This window comes from Lactuca virosa, chromosome 6 (assembly GCF_052849685.1).
Source record: "Lactuca virosa cultivar CGN04683 chromosome 6, Lactuca_virosa_CGN04683_v6, whole genome shotgun sequence".
In the NCBI taxonomy this organism is placed as follows: domain Eukaryota; kingdom Viridiplantae; phylum Streptophyta; class Magnoliopsida; order Asterales; family Asteraceae; genus Lactuca; species Lactuca virosa.
Window position 1 is genome coordinate 218511615 of NC_136431.1, and position 15652 is coordinate 218527266.

At 39.0% G+C, this 15652-nt stretch overlaps 1 pseudogene across 1 annotated transcript; it reads left to right on the forward strand.

Moving 5' to 3' along the window:
• The first annotated feature begins 10958 nt into the window (after positions 1-10958).
• On the forward strand, positions 10959-12960 carry LOC145120329 (bax inhibitor 1-like; annotated as a pseudogene). Its single transcript, XR_013714169.1, has 6 exons — positions 10959-11152; positions 11709-11852; positions 11934-12025; positions 12126-12312; positions 12393-12548; positions 12633-12960. The product of XR_013714169.1 is annotated as a bax inhibitor 1-like (transcript).
• The last annotated feature ends 2692 nt before the right edge of the window (positions 12961-15652 follow it).

Consider the following 15652-nt stretch of genomic DNA (forward strand, 5'->3'; position numbering starts at 1 on the left):
AATACGTAAACAAGTTAGCCATTGCTTACATATAAATTAACAAGATGTTTTCCCATTAGTATTACAATCAAATCACAAAGCATTACAATAGGTTCTCCAGGCCAGGACCTATGTAGTCAAATGTATTATGATGTTTGCTTCTTTTTATCATGCTAATTAGTCTTTGACTTTTTCTTTCTTTCTTTATATGCATGTATAAATATCAAATCAACATTTTTCTTATATGTTTGCAGTATGTGATTAATAACGTAATTGTAGAGATTGGATAATATGCTCTTTTTGATTAATTGCATTTCCTCTGATGAAAAGCCTTAGTAACAAAATAGGAATTTAGAAAGAATTTTATAGGTAAAACTTATTTGATTTTGTGTCTTCACTTAAACGAGAGTTGGATGAACTCATAAGGGAGGATGTCCTAAGACTAAAAAATATTCGAGGGTACAAAAAGATAGAGATTGAAAAGAAACAAGAAGTTATTAAAAAGTTTTATTTGTCAGGTGTTGTTTCTTCAAAGTATGGGGGGCAATTTCATGGAGTTTCCTCATTTATTATCTCTTTTGTTGTAACATCCCAAAATTCATGACCAAAAATTTCATTTTTAAATCATTAATTAAACCATAACTATAAAATCATTCATCCAAAATCATAAGTCATTATCTCAAATCACTAGTTCATTTAATCAGAGTAAACATCCCAGGCTAACTTCTTGGTGTGTGCCATGCGATCATCCCGAGCTCTTCCCTCCGCTATCGGAAGTACCTGAAACCAAAACTGAAAACCGTAAGCACGAAGCTTAGTGAGTTCCCCAACCTACCACATACCATACACATAACCACATACTGCAAGTACTGGGCCTCGCCCTCTACCTCGGGCCCCGCCCCGCTTCGGATACATCCGACAACAGGCCCCGCCTGGCTTCGAGCCCCGCTCGGTGTACATATCTGTTTCTCTTAGGCCCCGCCTGTCTTTGGGCCCCGCCCGCTAAACATGTACAAACATATAACATATCGTATAACACATAAACTATAACTACTCTACTACATTCCTGTATTAAGGCCTCGCCTATCTTGGGCCTCGCCCCTGTCCTGCTACTAATGAGTCATGGAACCCCGTCCACGCTCCTGCTGGTAGTGAGATACGGGCCCCCCGCCCACACTCACCTCCCTACTAACTCGGGCCTCGCCCCTATTCTGCTACTAATGAGATACGGAACCCCATCCATACTCGGCTAGTGATGAGATACGGGACCTCGCCCGACTCACCTCCCTACCAGGCACATACAAGTATCACAAAGACAACAAGTATCACTACACATACACTACTGCCTCGGGTACCACCAAACATCGGACCGAAATCCGGAACCTATAACTGCATCGGGCTAACCTCGGTAACAGATCTAAATCCGAAACATCTCACAATAAGTGCCTAGGGCTAACCCCCGGGTCTTCCTGCTACACATAACCATAAGCATAAACATAATGGGCCGGCATTGTGGCCGTAGACCCATGCACACAGTGAGGAGACTCACCTCGTACTGCTGAAACTGCTGATAACCCTCTGGCTGCTATCCAACAACTCTCCGAACTGCTGCTCCTCTAGCTCCCCGAGCTACCAATACCAATAATAGTAACACTTAGCCTAACTGTCCTCAAGAAGTCAACTAAGTCAACTCTGGTCAAAGTCCTTCTCAAGGTCAAAGTCCTGGTCAAAGTCAACCTTCCAGTTGACTCGACTCGTCGAGTTGTTCTTCCAACTCGCCGAGTCCATGCTCCTCAATCCCAAAACAACCCCGACTCCACTCGTCGAGTCTATCGAGAACGCGACGAGTTCTCCTTCATCTAACACTTCAGGACTATCTTCAACCAACTCGTCGAGTTCATCCTTGAACTCGTCGAGTTCATCATCATCGTATGAATGTCTAGACCATGACTCGCCGAGTTGTATGAACAACTCGTCGAGTTCATCTTCATAACTAAGGAGATTGTCTTGGACTCGCCGAGTTCCTCCTTGAACTCGTCGAGTACTATGATCTTCATGTCCATTACGGACCTAGTCTGGCTGAATCCTTCACTAACTCCACTCACTGATCCGAATCATAACAGAAGGGTTTGGGTTTGCGACCCGACTCGCCGAGTCCAAGAACGGACTCATCGAGTCCACCTTGTGACATCTCTATTCTGTCGATTACAGTCCATTCCAACACTTCCAACTCATAGATTTGGACTCCTAATGCTAGCATTGCACGTAAAGTTGCTAACTTTACGTGCATGCAAGGTGCTATGAGGCTAGAACACTTAATCTAAGCTACAATGAAGGCCTAGGTCATGAAATGGGACCTTAGCTGGATAAAGCCAACAACTTTGAGCTTCTAAAGCTCAAGAGTGCCCAGATCTGTTGTCCAATCCATCCTCAAAGGCTTAATACTCGGATTCCACTTGGAAATGATCCAATTGTGACAAAAGGCAAGCTAGAAAGGGGATCTATCAATTAAAAGCTCAAGGTTCAAACTTTTTACCTCCTAACAGTTGCCAAGTCGATATGGAGGCTGGATCTACTCTTCCTTCCTTGCTCCTTTCTCTCCAAGCTTCCAAGATGCACTCTAAAGGCCCTTAATCTTCTCAAAAGCTCAAACAATGGAGTTGGGTGGCTAGGGTTTTGGTTTCTGGACGAGAGAGGCTGTAAATGAACCCTAGGGAAGAGAATAAGATGCTTAAATAGGGCACCAAGTCCCGGAATTAGGGCTTCCTAACCCAGACCTGACTCGCCGAGTGCACTCTCCGACTCGTCGAGTCGGTCACTTAATCTTGCACCCGGAACCCGCTCCGACTCGTCGAGTTCTTCCTTGGACTCGACGAGTTGACCCCCTTTTGACTTAGGGTTTTCCTTCCTTTCTTGGCCTTTCTGATACTGGGTGTTACAATTCTCCCTCACTTAAACTAGACTTCGTCCTCGAAGTCTGCTACGGCCAATTGTCCTGCAATTTGCTTCCAACCTTCCTGCCTGATGAATCTAACTTCTGCTGACCACTTCCACTGACCTTCCGCCCGGTCGTTCAGACTAACGTAGTCCTTGAAATTAACAATCCTTACGTGCATTCTGATCCCGTTAATCCTGAGAACACAACTTACTCAACTGACAATCCTTCCGGTACTCCCCGAGTACTTATGCTGGACATCCTAGGGGTTCACCCCCTTTTTCCTTGCGCGTTTACTGGCCTTCCCAAGGCAACATTCCATAACTAATCATTTCCTCTATCACTGTGAAGGACATATCTTTCGCGGTATCCATTACTCCAGTCACTCCCAGTGCTGGTCACTACTGCCGATACATACTGAATACTTCTTACTACTATAACTTAGTGCTGAGTACCCATCCCAGCGAATGGATCATATAATCCTTCAAGTAATAGACTCATCCCTGCAACGGTTAGAATCAAACGAGAGCTGCGCAACAGAGTCAAATCACTCACTCTAAGATTATTTAATCCTGCTGTTAGTGGCCTAGCACCTTTCAGTCAACTAACTATGCCACCAGGAATCTTCTTATCGCTATCCCTGATCCGCTCTCCGGATGAACCGAGACCACCCCGGTCCCAATTATTCTGCCCTCATCTTGACCACCGGACTCCTACCGGTTACTGAACTTAAACTCAATCTCTCCGTCGCTCTCAGCGACTTCCGAAGAAAACTTCGGCTAACTAAACTGCTCTGTCTACCTTGCCACTCTGGCTCTCTAAATCCTGGGATCCTCGATCCCCTATCTTGTCTCTAAAGTCTCTACCAGGTTCCACCTGTGCTGCTAAAATCTCACGGGCCTCGCCCATGGGTCTCACCCAAACTAGATCTAGAGCGGTCTCTCCCTCTAGTTTCACGTGTACTGCTACTAATATACGGGCCTCGCCCACGGGTCTCACCCAACTGTATCTTGGAGTAGCCTCTCCCTCAGGTCTCACCTATCTAGGGCTATGCAGGCCCGCCTCCACACTAAATCTCAATGAACTATGTCTACCTGATCCCGACCATACTAACTAGGAGGTACGGGCCTCACCCACACTCCACTAACTAGGAGTTATGGGCCCTCGCCCACACTCCCTTATCCAGGAGATACGGGCCCTCGCCCACCCTCCTCTAACTGGCTACTAACAAATGTTGCGGCTATCCCGCAGTCTTACCACACTCCCCATGATGTCTCTTCACTGACTACTAATCCGAAAGCATCCCATGCCGGAAATTCACTCAATCTGCATCTTGACTCACTCGAGTCCTGCTAGCGATCCTCCATCCTGGTTTTCCAACTAACCATCAACTAACGTGAATACTACGGTCATCTCGTAACCTCACTACACTTTCCGCACTGTCTACCTACTGGTGAATGCTACGGCTACCCCGTAGTCTTACATCCTGGCTAAACTCACGTCCTGCCGAGAAAATCTTCAATCTGGTTTCCCAAACCAATCATCTACTAATCGCAATTACACAAACTCAAGAATGAGAAGTTTTCCAAACTCTCAACTCACGCGTTTCTCAATCCGAACAGCCACTCGGACTACTATCCTGCTCAACAAAGTTGCGAACTCATCCCAGCTTCGCACTTACTTCAGTTCCTGACTATACGAGGGTTCCTCCCCCACTTCGATTCAACTAGCTCCTTACAGTTCACTGTCTGGAAAGGATTCCCAATCCTTCTTACCACTCCATGGTCGATCTGATAAAAACTGATGCTTACCGCTGCTGGTGCTCCAAAACTAACCAATACCGTGACGCTACCGCCCCTAAGAACTAGAGAAATACTTCCCGAGTCCCAAATGACACTTGCTACAGTGACTGCATCCTGAGAACCTGCTCTAAGGGAAACATCTTCGAACCATTACTCTAACATCCATGGTATGCAGATGACATATAACTTATTCATAAGCAGGAAACATAATATGCTGAAATACACTTACTAACACTGATGCAGTACCATAACAATAAAATTATTATAGAAAGGGGAATTTAAGTTACATACCCATGATCTATTGCGACTCGATCTTGACTTCATGCGAAATCATGGGCGTTAGGACCTGGACTCCCTTTCTCTGCCGAAATATCTGCGATGAAACCTGAGCTGCCTTAACCACTACACGGGGGCAACTTGCCCTGATATATCCGGGCTGATGACAATGATGGCACAACTCTTCCTCCAATGTGCATTCCCGACGATTGTGACCCTTCCATCTGCACTTGCCGCACTTAGACCTAATGCGGGCACTCTCACGTGTCCCTTCATCCCTTGCACCCCCTCTACGACCACTCAGGTCTCTTGCGTCAGCTATGGCAGCGTCAGACTGCTCAGATCGTTGATCCTGACTAGAAGTCCGCTTCCTCTTCCCTAACTGCACATCTAACCCAATCTCTTGCTCCCGAGTCACCCCGACTACCGCATCAACCACCTGCAAAGTTGCTGTCTGACCCTAAAACCTAACGGATACCCTGCCAGTAACACGCTCAACAATGTCGAGTAACTCCTCGCATACGGCTCGTAAAACCTCCATAGAGACCCAATCATGTAATGGTCTCTCCTGGAGACTAGGTGCGTAATCCACCTCTGATCCCTGATGACAGGAGCTAATAACGGGATCCTCCCTACCAAGGAATCCCAGAGATCCATAAACATTGGGCCCCAGAGGAGCCCCTAACTGTCCCGTAGCGATCTCGGCCCGAAAGGCCTCGAGGCGGCTATCCAAAAGCTCCAAAATTCCCTCCTTGACCGTGCCAAAGATCAAAGGAGTCTGGTCCAAAATACCGCGCGTAACCTCAGCTGATACAAACTCTCTCATCTGCTCCTCGAGCTGACTGGCTCCTGAACCCGAGCCTGATCCCTTGCCGGCGCCTGAACCGCCCACTGGCCTCTCACGTAACATCACCATACTGCATGAGTCGTAACATAACTATCATCAATACTCATCACTGCTGAGGAATCTCACACTCACTACAAGTTCCCCGGTTTTATCTCAGCCCTCCTTGACTCGAGTACAGATCCTCTGCTTTTAGTAGTATGGGCCCCTACTACCTTCCACATCTATCCGTACTTTCCTCAAGAATTGCCTCGACTCCACCAAGTCCCTTACTACTACTACTGCTCCCAGCACTATTCTCATCCTAGGCTTGCCCTAGGGTAACCTCCAACCCAAACTCAGTCCTCAGCTACTGAAGGTATCCTCATAATGCCAATTAGCCACTACCTGAATACCATTACATGTGACGAGGCTCAGATAATCCTTCGAGTAAAGGACTCGTCCCTACAACGGTTAGACTCAAACGAGAGCTGCGCAATAGGGCCAAATCTAGCACTCTGAGATTATTCGACCCTGGTCACATGTGACTTAACGTATTCACCTAATGGCTAACTCCCATCACTCAGAGTCCCACAAAGCACAAAGCAAGTAGCATTCAGACGAAAGGGAAACCTAACCACATAATCCAATCATACTGCTCTATCCTCTACTCAGGAATCTATACTAACATGCAATTTATAAGGCTCATACACATATAACAGGCACATAAGGCATCCTCCTAGATCCTTAGTCCTAATCTAGCATGCAGTTCTAATAAGCATATCATAACATAACTTGTATGGGTATCTTGGGGTACTTACTTGAGCTCGGCTGATTTCATGCACCACACCTCTTTTCTTCTTTTTCAAAACTCTTTTCTTTTTCTAGAAATTCCTTTCTTTTCTCAAATATCTTTTTCCAAAAATGATTTTCCTTTTGAAAATTTTCATACAAATTCCTCAGTTTGAGTCCAGGCACACCCGAGAGCGTGCCCGAATCCCTCAAACCAAGGCTCTGATACCAACTTGTAACATCCCAAAAATCATGACCAAAAATTTCATTTTTAAATCATTAATTAAACCATAACTATAAAATCATTCATCCAAAATCATAAGTCATTATCTCAAATCACTAGTTCATTTAATCAGAGTAAACATCCCAGGCTAACTTCTTGGTGTGTGCCATGCGATCATCCCGAGCTCTTCCCTCCGCTACCGGAAGTACCTGAAACGAAAACTGAAAACCGTAAGCCCGTCCCTACCAGGCACATACAAGTATCACAAAGACAATAAGTATCACTACACATACACTACTGCCTCGGGTACCACCCGGCATCGGACCGAAATCCGGAACCTATAAATGCATCGGGCTAACCCCGGTAACGGATCTAAATCCGAAACATCTCACAATAAGTGCCTAGGGCTAACCCCCGGGTCTTCCTGCTACACATAACCATAAGCATAAACATAATGGGCCGACATTGTGGCCGTAGACCCATGCACACAGTGAGGAGACTCACCTCGTACTGCTGAAACTGCTGATAACCCTCTGGCTGCTATCCAACAACTCTCCGAACTGCTGCTCCTCTAGCTCCCCGAGCTACCAATACCAATAATAGTAACACTTAGCCTAACTGTCCTCAAGAAGTCAACTAAGTCAACTCTGGTCAAAGTCCTTCTCAAGGTCAAAGTCCTGGTCAAAGTCAACCTTCCAGTTGACTCGACTCGTCGAGTTGTTCTGCCAACTCGCCGAGTCCATGCTTCTCAAATCCCAAAACAACCCCGAATCCACTCGTCGAGTCTATCGAGAACGCGGCGAGTTCTCCTTCATGTAACACTTCGGGACTATCTTCAACCAACTCGTCGAGTTCATCCTTGAACTCGTCGAGTTCATCATCATCGTATGAATGTCTAGACCATGACTCGCCGAGTTGTATGAACAACTCGTCGAGTTCATCTTCATAACTAAGGATATTGTCTTGGACTCGCCGAGTTCCTCCTTGAACTCGTCGAGTACTATGATCTTCATGTCCATTACAGACCCAGTCTGGCTGAATCCTTCACTAACTCCACTCACTGATCCGAATCATAACAGAAGGGTTTGGGTTTGCGACCCGACTCGCCGAGTCCAAGAACGGACTCGTCGAGTCCACCTTGTGACATATCTATTCTGTCGATTACAGTCCATTCCAACACTTCCAACTCATAGATCTGGACTCCTAATGCTAGCATTGCACGTAAAGTTGCTAACTTTACGTGCATGCAAGGTGCTATGAGGCTAGAACACTTAATCCAAGCTACAATGAAGGCCTAGGTGATGAAATGGGACCTTAGCTGGATAAAGCCAACAACTTTGAGCTTCTAAAGCTCAAGAGTTCCCAAATCTGTTGTCCAATCCATCCTCAAAGGCTTAATACTCGGATTCCACTTGGAAATGATCCAATTGTGAAAAAAGGCAAGCTAGAAAGGGGATCTATCAATTGAAAGCTCAAGGTTCAGACTTTTTACCTCCTAACAGTTGCCAAGTCGATATGGCGGCTGGATCTACTCTTCCTTCCTTGCTCCTTTCTCTCCAAGCTTCCAAGATGCACTCTAAAGGCCCTTAATCTTCTCAAAAGCTCAAACAATGGAGTTGGGTGGCTAGGGTTTTGGTTTCTGGACGAGAGAGGCTGTAAATGAACCCTAGGGAAGAGAATAAGATGCTTAAATAGGGCACCAAGTCCCGGAATTAGGGCTTCCTAACCCAGACCTGACTCGCCGAGTGCACTCTCCGACTCGTCGAGTCGGTCACTTAATCTTGCACCCGGACCCCGCTCCGACTCGTCGAGTTCTTCCTTGGACTCGACGAGTTGACCCCCTTTTGACTTAGGGTTTTCCTTCCTTTCTTGGCCTTTATGATACTGGGTGTTACATTTGTTTTCTAAGTTATTTAATTAATTTCAGGTATCAAAGATTATGATGACCAATTTGTAGAACTTGTGGTTAAATAAAGACATAACAACCATCCCTAAAAGGTTATTAGTTTATTTTATTCTATAAGCATTATAAGCATTCCTGGTGTTTTTGTTCTAATTTAATAGCTTATTTTGAGCTCATTTTGGTCTCATGTGTAGATTATCACAAACAGAAATCCAACGATGTTGGTGATTCATCTAAAGAATGGAAGTTATATTTCAAAGTTGGGAACAAAGACGACAAATTGATACGCTAATGAGATTCACAGGTACAAACTTGTTTTTGATTTCTAAATTGAGAACCTCACAGGCTCTATTTGTTTTCTTTAGTCAAGTTTATGTCGTTTTTTTTTTCTGAATATTTATTGATAAATTTAAGGATGGATGAATTGGCCTCGTAGGTTGTTGATTATTTGACTTTTGTGAATTTATATTATACTATTCGCTGCGTTGAAGGGGAAATGATGAAAGATGTATCTATTAATTGTTCTTGGGTAAAGTCATATGTATGAATGACAAAGGAGTTGACCATTTTAAATACATTTGCCAATCTGTAAGGTAACTCCATCTTTTTCTCTGAACTAAAATATACTATAATATTTTATAAATTCTAATTACTCACGTTCATGAAATTCTTAGCTAAAGTAAGGGTATATGTGGAAACATACGGTTCATAATTTCAAAAATATGTATGAGTATTAATTTATTTTGGTTGAACACTTAACCTTATTATCAAAGATCAAATCTATTTTATTTCTTTCTCCCTTCTTACCCTTGAAAATTATGCCTATTCGCTCACAAAAATATGGAAAATTATATTCTTTTGTTGATGAGGTGTTGTTCCTTGCCAATTACTTTATGTTTTTGCTACTGTAAGTCTCATTATTGTTCCAGCTTCTTAACATTGTTTTTACATAGTTTTGATTCTAGATACATTCGATCATATTAGTGTGTGTATGTTGATATTTCAAAAAAGTATTAGTGGTTTTGTTTTCAATCTATATGTAGTTGAATTAAGAATTTATATCCTTATGCTTGGATTAAACATATCAGAATATGCCACAAATTTGGGGAGTTTACATGCAACCATAATTTATTTGTGTCATGTTACTAGGAAATTAATATATAGTTACAATTATGAATGCATAAAAAATAACCGTTTTCTTATTTATATATTATCTGGGTTTTTTTTGAGCTAATACATCTGAAAATTTCAGTTCCTCACTCAATTCATAAATGCACAACTTTTATTATATAAAATACCACTAAATATAAAAGTTTCAGAAAAAGTAAAATGTGTTACTTAAATTGAAATTCAATATAATTTTGTACTAATTATCATCTTAAAATGCCTTCATTTTAAAAATATTATTCTTTAATTGATGTTTTATAATCTTTTTGAATCATATGATACCATAAATGCGGAATGAGAAATCTTTTTGAATCATGCTTGAATAATATGATTAGCTAGAAAAAATTATAGTTCGCTTCAAAACCGATTTCAAGCTCAAATTCTCAAGGTTATTTAATATTTATATATTAAATAAAATATATATACATGATGATTAAAATTTTTAAATTTTAATATGTTATTTGTATAAATATTACATTTCAGGTAAAAATAAATATATTTCATAAAAAGATTTCTTGTAAAACAATATTTAGAAAAACTAATTTTTAAAATCCTAACTTTTAAAAAATATATAATAACAAAGTTGTGAAAAAATTAAGAAATTTTTTTAAAAGAAATTTAAATTAAAAAATAAAAGTAACAAAAATGGCCGAAAATATAAAAAAAATGAAAGATTAACATTGTAATATTTCACAAATGGTTCTTGTGTAAAATTTCATAAATTGTTGTTAGGCAAGTTTTAGAAAATGACAAAAAGATTTTTATCTAAATTTTTTTCAATTTTATGGATCAATGGATATTCACGATAAAGACTGTTTACATGTAAGGTTGTTTCAAAAAGACTAATGGATAAAAGAAATCCATAAGAACCATATTAAAAATAAAAAAAAACCGAAAAACTAACCATTTATGAAATTTTATCTATTTTATACTATAATATGTATAAAAAATATACAAGTTGTTATGTTTGACGATTAGATTTTCGATAGGCATCTGGCGACTTCGCGAAACTACCGGATTACTTAACTATGTCTGCAAACGTGTACTATAAATATCGCATATTTTTCTTTCCCCAAAAGTCATCGGTTCAATATCAAAATTTCATAGTTCTTTATTTTCTTCAACTACCATGGAATCATTCTCATCGTTCTTCGATTCACAATCGCGATCGGCTTCTCCAAACAGCTGGACCTACGATTCTCTCAAGAATTTCCGTCAAATCTCTCCCGTAGTTCAGACTCATCTCAAACAGGTATGTTTGATTTGCCCTAATTCTTATTGAATACCATTTCGTTAGTATAGATGTAGGTTTTGAAAAAGAAAACGATTAAATCATTTGGTGTTCAGGTTTACTTTTGTGAGACACAACGAATTTGAAATTCGTTGGTATTTTATCTGTGAAATTTTTATATGATTCCTTCGGTTTAACAACTTCGTTTGTCCAATCGTGAAAGAATTCATCGATAAAACTGTGATCTAGATTGTCTTTTCGGTGGCGGATTGTTTTGAGAGAGTGTAGAAACTTATTGCCGAACAAAAAGTAATCAAATCAGGTCTTTTGACATTAGGGATCACTATTACAAAACGCGAGATGGAATTGTTCAATTCAGAAGTGTTTATCAATAGTTTTTATCATATAGTAAAAACAATTAAATGAAATGAAACGAAATTGGTCAATTCAAATTTTCGGTCTTTGACATTAAGGATCACTGCTACAAAACACGAAATGAAATCGTTCAATTCAGAAGTAGTAATAACAATCTGTCAGATTAATTGTTAACAATTATCTTCCTATAATGTAATTGCAGGTTTACCTCTCACTATGTTGTGCTCTCATGGCATCTGCAGTTGGGGCTTACCTTCACATCCTATGGAACATCGGTGGCCTTCTAACCACCTTCGGAACATTGGGCTGCATGTTTTGGCTACTTGCCACTCCACAATATCAAGAGGTAGATTCAATCCTTTAACATTCCATCAAATCTTGATTCATTGTTCTTCATGTCATTCTAAAACATCTTGTAATCCACCAGCAAAAAAGAGTCTCTCTGTTAATGGCATCTTCTCTTCTCCAAGGAGCCTCCATTGGTCCTCTAATCGACTTAGCCATAGAATTTGACCCAAGGTTCATTCTTCTTCTCCTTCCTCTTCTTATATTACATTCATAAACTTACTATTTCACACATTCAAGTTTCTTGATTCATGTTCTTTATTACATTTTGCAGCATCTTGGTGAGCGCGTTCATGGGAACTGCAATCGCATTTGCTTGTTTCTCAGGAGCTGCCATGTTAGCAAGACGCAGAGAGTATCTTTATCTTGGAGGTCTTCTTTCTTCTGGTGTTTCAATCCTTTTCTGGTTACATTTTGCTTCATCAATCTTTGGTGGCTCTGTTGCCCTTTTCAAATTTGAGGTAATACTTATAACTCCTAAATCCTAATCCATTCTTTTTTTAATTCTTTTTAACTAACTAGTGTTTAATTTGCTTTTTAGTTGTACTTTGGGCTGTTGGTGTTTGTTGGGTACATGGTGGTTGACACCCAGGATATCATTGAAAAGGCTCATCTTGGAGATTTGGATTATGTGAAACATGCTCTTACGCTTTTCACTGATTTCATTGCTGTTTTTGTTCGCATTCTTATCATCATGGTGAGTTTTAACTTTTAATAGTGAACTTGATTTGTTTTTCTTTATAAAGTTAATATAATGTTGGTGTTGTTGTATGCAATGCAGTTGAAGAATTCGGCTGAAAGGGAAGAGAAGAAGAAGAAGAGGAGGGATTAGGGTGTTTGTGAAGAAGAAAAATGTGAAGCTTTCTGACTACAAATAAAACCCAATGTAGTTGTTACTTTTGTGTAGTACATTGTTTTTTTTTAACATCAGTGACGTATATGTCCTATGTCAATTTGAGATTATGTGATTAAACCCATATAAACCCAACAATCTATCTCAACGTGGGGTTATTATAATTATCCCATGTACTCGATCCAAGTGTTTAAAAGCTCATTACATTACATTATCTTCATTATTGAATATTAATAACTTATCATATTCACATGCATATGGGGTTTTTCTAATTTACTAGTACATTACCCCCAATTTATAAACCCAAGTTGAATCGCATTTTTTAGTACTCCTAATTTGTGCAACCCACGATATCAAGTTGGGATGTATAATGTTAAAGGTTTGGTAGTGTTTTTATACCAATCGAGATTCAAAAAACATAAAATTTTCTATAATATTTTTGGAATCTAGTTCCAAAAGTATCTGAAAATTCGAGCTGAAAAAGTTGATATTTTGTCAAGTGGTGTAAAACAAAGGATTTCGCAAAATTATAGATTTTTATTCATAGTTACAAAACGACAGTATTGTACTATTGTTGTTAAATCAGTGAGGAAGTGGTACCTATGTATTCAACTCAGATAGGTTGGGTTTGGGTTAGAAGGTCAATAAAAAAAAAAATAAATAAATAAATAAATCGTCCCAACCCGTTGTATAATATATGGAAAATTACATTATAGTATTTCACATTTGCTCATTTAGTCTTTTATGTTATTTCCGTGTTTTTAAGGGAACAAAGTTGACAGTGACAGGACCTCTATCTTTAGTATCCAGTTTCTTAACATTTTAAAATCGAAATTGGATAGTAAAAGTCAAAATCAAAGTGTAAACCGGAAAAAACATCGAGTTGGATTGTATGGGATTGGAGTGTATCGACTTTTGCAACATAAGAATTTCTCCGATCGTTCTCTTGATCTTTCTCTTTATCGACTTCATCTGTTGTATCGAGTTCCTGCTTTCTATTTCTACAAACTAGTCTTCTTTGTTTTGTAACTGTAATATGAAAACTTCAATGGAGATGGATATGAATGAAAAAGGCGATGTGAAGCAGGTGGAGGGAGGAGGAAGACGAAAGGTTCTGATTTTGCCAAAAACCAAAATATAATTGTTCAATTGTTCCATAGCAAGTTCAGTTCTAGCATACATCAAATTATAGCTTGTAAACAATAATGCTAAAAAACAAAACCACTGAGTAGTAAGCAAAGCTTCAGCTTCCGATTTTGGCTTACCACCTTCTTCAAGCAAATCTTCAAGCTTCGATTTTAAATTACCACTTCCCTGAAACTTTGATTTTTGACTTCAATAGTGTGTTTATGATTTTCCCCCTCATCAACCCACAAAAGAAACCTACTCCTAGGTCCCTGCAGATTTCAATAATCATCATTTACCAAAAAACCCAAATGTTATCGAGGTAAGAATAAGAATGGAGTACCATATTCGGGCAGACATAGTATTCCCTACCGAGATTCTTTTTTACTTGTGGAAGTCCTTATGATTGTCATGCTTCCACAATCACACATCACCATCTTTTCTTGTTTGGATGAGAAGTAAGAAGGAGATGAAGATCTCGTGAAGAAGAAGAAGAAATAGAGAAAAAGAAGGAAGAAGTAGTCAAATGGACAAGAATCGGTCAAATGGAAGAATTGAAAGCATGGACTGGTCAAATGGGTTTTAGATGACCGTCTGACCCCTTCAGTGTTTACAAAAGGACCTATTTCACCCGACAAAACCAACTTTGTTCCCTTAAAAAACACGAAAATAACATAAGAGACTGAATGAACAAATGTAAAATACATTGAAGGGCTACAATGTCATTTTCTCTATAATATATGGGTTGGCGGGTTAGCGGGTTAGCGGGTTGGAAACCTCAACCCAACCCGTTTAAGTATATGAGTTCGCGAGTTCACACGTAACCCGTTTCATAAATAAGCAACAAATTTTCAAAAAAAAATAAGGTTTTTCAACATAATTCATAAAGTGATTAAAGTCATTAATATAAAAAAAATGAGGTTTTCAACATAAAATCATAAAGTCATTAACGTCCAAATAAAATTGAAAAATGAAAACATTCATACAAAGTGCAATTATTCAAAAATATACAAAAACCAATTTGATAATTCATTCATTCTAGAATTTTCATTTCTTCCTCCAACACAGACTTCTTAATGATGACCTTCAAATAGCAACAATATGCAAAATTAAATTTATGATATTTTGAAAGCTACATAAATAATTGTATGCCTTTTAGTACTGTTTGTACAAAAGAACTCACCAAATGACAACTTAAAATTTGTTGGAATTTGTAGCTTTCGTATTGTCTTAAGTTGATGTTCAAATTCATTACATTTTGAGTTAGGTTCTCAACAGCCACATTAAAATCAATTGCATAAGGAATAAGAAAAAGTTAATATAAAATTTTAGTTAATAAGAAAAAACCAAAAATTGTAAAATATTAATTCAAACTGTTCGTTCATGACTCGTGAGTATCTAAAAAATAACGACATGTGTGTTTTATTTTTTGGTTAGGGTATCGCAAAAAACTAGCTACATATGAATCCGGAAGGAATACAATGATACGAAAGGAAATCATATTTCATTAGTAATTAAATATATCATTAATAATTAAATATTACGAATACAAAAGGAAATCATATTTCATTAATAATTAAATATATCTATTTTTCTTAAATGCAATATATATATATATATATATATATATATATATATATATAAATATCTCTCTCTCTCTTTCTCTCTCTCTCTCTCTCTCTATATATATATATATATATATATATATATATATATATATATATATATAGAGAGAGAGAGAGAGAGAGAGAGAGAGAGAGAGTATTCTAACTAATTACTGTGCGTATGTGTGGACAATGTTATTCTATGAGAATTACTAAGAG